The sequence below is a fragment of the Rutilus rutilus genome (genome assembly GCF_951802725.1).
Source record: "Rutilus rutilus genome assembly, chromosome: 4".
Classification (NCBI taxonomy): Eukaryota; Metazoa; Chordata; class Actinopteri; order Cypriniformes; family Leuciscidae; genus Rutilus; species Rutilus rutilus.
This window is the reverse complement of record NC_140212.1, coordinates 11,127,339-11,134,596: the sequence shown is the minus strand read 5'-3', so window position 1 is coordinate 11,134,596 and position 7,258 is coordinate 11,127,339.

The following is a 7,258-nucleotide window of genomic DNA, read 5'->3' as shown; positions in this document are numbered from 1 at the left end:
AAAATGCTGATTCTATTTTGTGTGTGGATGGAGCTTAACTTGCATCAGTTTAAAGTTTTTTTTATTTTTTTGCCTTTTATTATGATAGGACAGTATAGTATCAAGAAAGTTTGACAACCCGGGACTTGAACTCGGGTAGCAATAAGCTGAAAAACAATGAATATCAGTGCAAAGTGCACTGACCACTAGGCTATTGGGTCTAGTCATTAGATGCAATGTGATAAATATTAGAACCTTATTGTGCAAGAAACATAGGGGGAACAGAATCCGACGGCAAATAGTTCAGCTGTCGAAATCCGTTCCCCCACCCCAATGATGAGAGATGTTGATGTATCGCCTTAAAATATGCTTATTCTATTCTGTGTGTGGATGGAGCTTAAACAGCATCAATTTGAGAAATATTAGAACCTCAGTGTGTCAGAAATATGGGGGGAACAGAATCCGACGGCAAAAAAAACAGCTGTCGGAATCCGTTTCCCCACTCCCATTATGAGAGGTGTTTATGTAATGGCTTAAAAAAAATTTATTTCATTTTTGTGTGTGGATGGAGCTTAACTTGCATCAGTTTAAAGAGTTTTTTTTTTTTTTTTTTTATCATGATAGGACAGTATAGTATCAAGAATTTGATGTGGCTTATTTGATGTGGCAGTAGTCTATTTTACAGTAAAAACTATAATCCATCCAAAACTAGTCAACGAAATGTTGTCTTTCATATTTCGTCTGTAACATATCGTTTTTATGATATATTAGGGCATATAAATGTTAATTTGCAGTTTAATAAGTTGCTTATACAAAGACATTTTATTTCAACATATTTAAGTCGATTTTTACTCATCTCAGTCTAGCAATATAGTTTGGTAAAAGCTGTTCATTCATTCACACACAGAAACGCGATTTAAATGTAAACAGTGGTTTACATACACTATTCCACATCGCTATTAGAACAAAGCACTTAAGAATAAAGCACTTACTATTCAATACTCAGCTGGATCCATTGCTCCTCGAAATGAAAATAAACCAGCACTTCTGAGGTAAATTTTCCAGGATTATTATTATGATAGTATTATTCCTCACAGCGTCGCAACGTAAAGTACACTAATCTGATTAAACTTGGTGTATTTTATTGAGCTGATGTGGGCGTTCAGGGGTTTGCATGTATTGCCTCAGATCATTTTGAATAGTGTGCGCTCTCCGTGGGCGTGGTCACATTAGCAGATAATGAGCTGTAATGAGCTGTACTGAGAATGACTGACATCTCTCTCTTTTCATACAGATTACATAAACAAAGAATATTATTTTAGTTTTGAATTATATTATTTAAAAGCAGACAATTAAATGATTATAAAGATATATAGCTCATGCCTGGGTGAATAGTATGCACTGAGTTTTGTTTAAGTTTAGTGATGTGCTTTCAGAGAACAGTTTATTTTTTCATATTTCTTAAGTCAGTATGACTATAAATGACGGAGTATTTTAAGTCTATTTTGCTGCTATGTGAATTTTTTTTAGCAAAACGCGCTGGCGCGTTTGCCGACCCCACAGGGTTAAGGCAAGTCACCGTACAAGCAAAACCTTCTCTTTTTTTTACACTGCTCAATTTTGAGTTTTTGCTTCAATAACATTTTACAAACTCCACCTCTTCCAAAATACAAGTACTTGTGGGTAATATTAAACTAAAGCCATGCTGGGGTATAGCACCACAAATAGTGAACCATACTGGCACCTCTGACATTCTATGTTCAACATAGCCTGCTGTGATTATGCACCAATTCTTATCTGGTATATATAGTAGATGCATGTTAGGATACTGACTTAAACATTTAAGCTGTTTATGTGAGCAGACAAACTTATGACTATTTAGAATTGGTTTACTGCAGAAACAGCCATCAAATAAACACATAAAATGCACTGAAAATATGGAAGGCAATATGACCTTTCATTCCTCTTGAGATATTTACTGTAATTGAGTGTTATGTTGCCTAAGCCATGAGACATCTGGTTTCATTAAACACACTGAGGCACTCAGCAATATCATTTCATACAAAGCAAACATAATTTCGCCAAGAAAGTGGAGTGTTTACGATGATTAAAGGTGGATAAATGTGAGCAATTTTAATGAGAATAAGTTACTGAGGAAAAACTGATGATTTACCTCAAAATGGTATTTTGACCTTGTCATGGTCAGGGCTTCGGAATGCCATGGGTGGGACGGACCAGATGTTGATCGTCCTCTCTGGAACAGATTCAGCTTCACCCCTAAATCCCAACAGGGTTACTCTTGGGCCAGAGGTCATTGGATAATCCACACACGAAATCTGCCTATATTCAAACTAGAGGTATGAGGCTTGTGTGATGGGATAGATGGAATGGGACTTAGGCATCTGTTACCTGATATATATATATATCTTTTAAAACAAGACCCGATAGCTATAAAACATGTATTTACATGCAATAAAGCTTTTTATTAACAGGCTCCTACCACATCCAAAGCTGAACCTTATGAATAAAATCAATTACATTATACACACACTCTATTACGAACAGTCTCATATATCTCCAACGACTCACAAATAGGCATTATATTAAAGTGCGGGCACTGTAATGCATCATTGTCTGACATAATTAGCCTGACATGGACCTTGTGACCTCTACACAATGCTCTCAAATACCATGAGGTCACCAGCACCTGGTGTGTCCTAGTGAAGCGGTAATAAGCCAAAAATATGAAATATTAAAAACATGAATACAACAAGGCTCAGTTGTACTATTTACATCCAACCTAAATTAACAATGCTTTGATACTTGTGTGAGTTTAAGAGTTGTGTAAAGCTAATTGCTAACACTGGTCCTTCTCACAACTTCCTGCCAAAGCCATAGAAGCAAACACCATAAGCATATCTAGTTTTATATAATAAAAACTATTTGTTATCATTTCAGTTATTAACACTTGACTGAATGACTCTTGAAATAGAAGAACTTTACACAATCTCATAAGTGTGTTTATATGAGATTATAAAACATAATTGCTATAGCCACCATCTAAAATAATACTGAAAGCTTTATATCGTCATAAAAATAGTTATGGCAGAGATATAGAGATATAACAAACATTATTTTTGAAGTTTAGAGGGGTGATAATTGTCCAGCTGATGCAGCCAGATACGTTTTAACCTGATTTATATATCGAATAAACCCGGACATCTATATGGTGTATAGCGTTTGCACTTTATTGAGTCAAGGCCCGCATTTAATGGAAAGTGCTCAGCTCACATCCATGCTCTCGCTCTCATTTTCTCTGAGTGATTAAGCTCAATTAACTCATCTCATTAAGGTTAATGATCTACTCCACCATTCTCCATTTCAAGCTCTTGGGTGGAGGGGCAGCATAGACTGAAGTTGACATCCGTTATCTTCCAGTGAAAAGGGAACAAATCATTTTCTCTCAAATGACTTCTGTATTGTTTTCCTATAATTATAGAATGTGCTTTAATTGTTTGATTCTGCTGTCTCCATTGCTCCTTTATTGCAGAAACATTGGTGGAATGTTGTGTTTTCTTCAGCGGTGGCCATTTCAGTCAATGTAGCTTTTAAAAACCTAATGCTCGTTTATAGGCTATGTTTGGTACAGCAAAATGTACACACCCAGTATAGAAGTATAGTACTTGTGCTATTTTTGCAGTACGTTTCCAGGGCACAATATGTAAATATTCAGTATGCACAGAATGAGGGATAAGCTACTATATTTGGCACAAGGTGCAGTAATCCTACAGAATTAGAAAAGTGCAATGTGTTTGACTTGACCTTCCATTTCCAGTGTAAGGAATGAACCTGAAATGATTATTACATCTCCTTGACCCATTATTTGATTACAATGACAAATATTAAGCCATTATATATAGGCCTACAGGGCTGATAAATGTAAATGTATACAGAAAAATAAAATCATTATTATTATATATTAATGTTTCCATTTTACAGTGAAATTATACAATAATAATAATGTTATTTCTTATAAATATTATTATTATAGTCATTATAGTTTGTCTATATTATATCATATTATATTATATTATATAATATTATACTATATCATATTATATTGACACATTGTGCAGCCTTACTAACAAGTGCAGCAAACCTGGAGCTGGAAAAAAGAAATAAAAAACCTTTTAATTCGCAATCAATTTCCCCCCAAAATCATGCAGCCCTAGTCTATACCAAATAGTACACAGTAGCACTTCACTAATATTCCTTTCTGAACATAGCATTGCCCTTAGCAGAATCCACATATCCCAGCATGCACTTACGTATTCATCTCTATTCTACTGAGGATCCTGAGCTGGAAAAATCACCTATGCAACCATGAATACTTGAGACGAATATCTAATGCTTTCTGTAGCCAGTGGCTAAAAATAAATGTTACAGATTGCAAAAAAACATGAGTTATTAAGGAGCAGATTAGATTACTGTGCTTTCAAGGACATCGTTATTCTTCCCACAAGCAAAGCAGGTGTTTCTAAAATGCACCCTGCCTCAGATGCAGGGAGATTTGGGAGTTTTCTTCCTCTTCGTAGTGAAAAATGTGAGAATATTTCATTAATTGCTGGCAGGTCCACTGGGAAAACGACATTTTAACGCTCATTAACAGGGCATAATGGTGTAGAGGGCAAGTCCTTTCTGCAGTAACCTGTGATGACGTGAGGTTGCGTATAACACACAGAAGAACCTATAATGACAGACATGAGCTGGAAAAGGCTCACAGTGTTTTATTAACTAATCCTGAACAACATTCATCCTCATCTTGTCCCCAAGGTACAATCTTTCCACAGGGGTTGATTTCCTGCTATTTTTGTGTTCTGTTTGAACCGAGGACATCCTTCATAAAGCTTCGCATTATCTCTGGAGACTCCTCTGGAGCTGTCAGTGAAAAATACACACTTTGTTGCCAGACAAAAGAGTGTTTCAGGGAGCATTTTTTCTCTCTGCTGGGGAGACAGTGAAATGGCGAGGAGATTGTTACCTCCAGCACTGTCATGTTCACTAAAAAGAAAGAACGAGAAAGCGAAGAGAAAGAGAAAGGAAGAGAATGAGATTTCTGGGGTGGGCAATATACCCCCTGAATGTGAAACAATAGCTCAGTTCAACTGGTACTGCACAATGTCAGGGGTTCGATCCCCGAGTTAAGGCTTGAAGCCCCCAGAGAAAGTCAAAACAAAAGGCTGGATCTTAAAAGTACATGTAGAAGCATCTATTTATCTTTCAGCTTGGTTTTCTAACATTTCAGTAACCACAAAAGTTAGTCTGGGCTCATTTTCATCTGCAGGTAGCCTAAATAGACACTTTAAGTGCGAAGGTAACCATAGCAACAGCAGACTCCAGCACTTTTGTTAGGATCATTATCAGATAGTTCATCAACAAAACATAAATACTGTCATTGCTTATTGTATTATTTATAGATTTATAGATTTACATTTCACTCAATGGTAGTGTTTTGTTTAGAAAAGTTGTGTCCACAATTATACACTATGCACTTATACAACACAGTCTCACCCCCAAACGTCACATACTGACGCGTCTTGACCAAACGGCAATATACGACGAAAAGGGTACCCCTAAAACGTCCGTATGTGACTATTCGGGTTATGGGTAGGTTTAGGTATGCGTTAGGGTACCGCTAAGAGGCGCTGCTGGTGCGCTTATGTCTTCGTCTCAAATGGACGTTTTAGGGGTACCCTTTTCGTCGTATATTGCCGTTTGGTCAAGACGCGTCAGTATGTGACGTTTGGGGGTGAGACTGTGTTGCAACAACTTATACTATACACTAGGTGTATTTTGGATTTTGGAGTGCACACTACTCACACTTTTAATACTACAAAATGGCATAGAATAGTGCAGAAGCATGTCAAATTGGGATACACCTAAAATCTTTAGGTTTGGTTCATTGGTGCAGCAGACTCAGCTGACTCCAATACAATTCGATATTAGCATGTCGCTAAGCTAACAACACAATACTTAAGCATATACACACTGCTCACAAAAACTCCTTCGATGAAAACATTTCAATGAGCATATTTTAAAATGCATTTTGGGATTACATCTGTGTAGGACACGTGCAAATCTGCCTTAGCATGTTGCTAAGCAAACAAAGCAATGTTTTAACGAGCATAAAAATAGGCTACAGCTCACATTAAGTGAAATACTATTTCACTCCAAATTTCAATGGAATATAAGTGGATTTATAAATATTTAAGATTTCAATGGATTTCTGAAAGAAATCTCCCACATCCTCCATCATGGATGAAAATTTTCAACAATCTCATTCACAATGCATTCTGGGATCTCCTAATCAGCAAAGAACACGTACACCAAAATGAAGAAATTTACATGGCAGCATAAATAACAGTATATATTCCTTCATTTTCATAAAACCTCTGTGACAGAAGAGCCTGTGATGCCTAAAATGCTAATTTACCTTCGATCTGAAAAGGTCTGGTTGATTAGGAACAAAGTTCTAATTGCAAAAACTGCTAATCGTAAGGCTTTAATCGTCTAATCTACCACATAACCTAATTTAAGCGACTCCAGACGGAGCAAGCAACTGGCGTAAAAGCTCTTAACCATTAGTAACAGAATGGACAAACAATACTGTTTTAATTGAATTTACATGCTTCAGAGTCACATCACATTCTCCTAATCGAACCCCAGCCAGTCTTCGCCTTCAGAGTGTCTGCTAAGAGACAGACAGCAAAGTCGAGACTAGAGCTAATTATACATCCCTGTATGAGGAATTCCTGCAGAATCAGGCGGGGGAGCATCTTCCCAGATGATTAATTAGGCACTAGTGTGTGTGTGTGTGTGTGTGTGCGCGTGTGCGTGTGTGGATGAAATGGAAACTGATAAGATTCAAATCAAAGTCTGGATCTCAATGACTGTAAAAGCAGATATGCTCATACATATACTGCCTTTAGGTGTCTTGTCTTCAAACAAAGCATACCACAGAGATGACACACCCAGTATCGTTATATGGGGCTGATGGGGTTGTGGAACGGTGAAGGTGGTTCTCACCACAGCGCCGCTTATTAGTGCAGTCCACTATGTGGGTACATTTTAATGTCTTCTCCACAGCAGATGAGGTTCAATAAAGGCTACATGGCCATTAAAAATGCATTAATCTCAATTAGGTGATGAGTTTGGTGATTTCCCACAGAATATCCATTATCCACTCAATTCACAACAATGGATACTTACACACATGTCT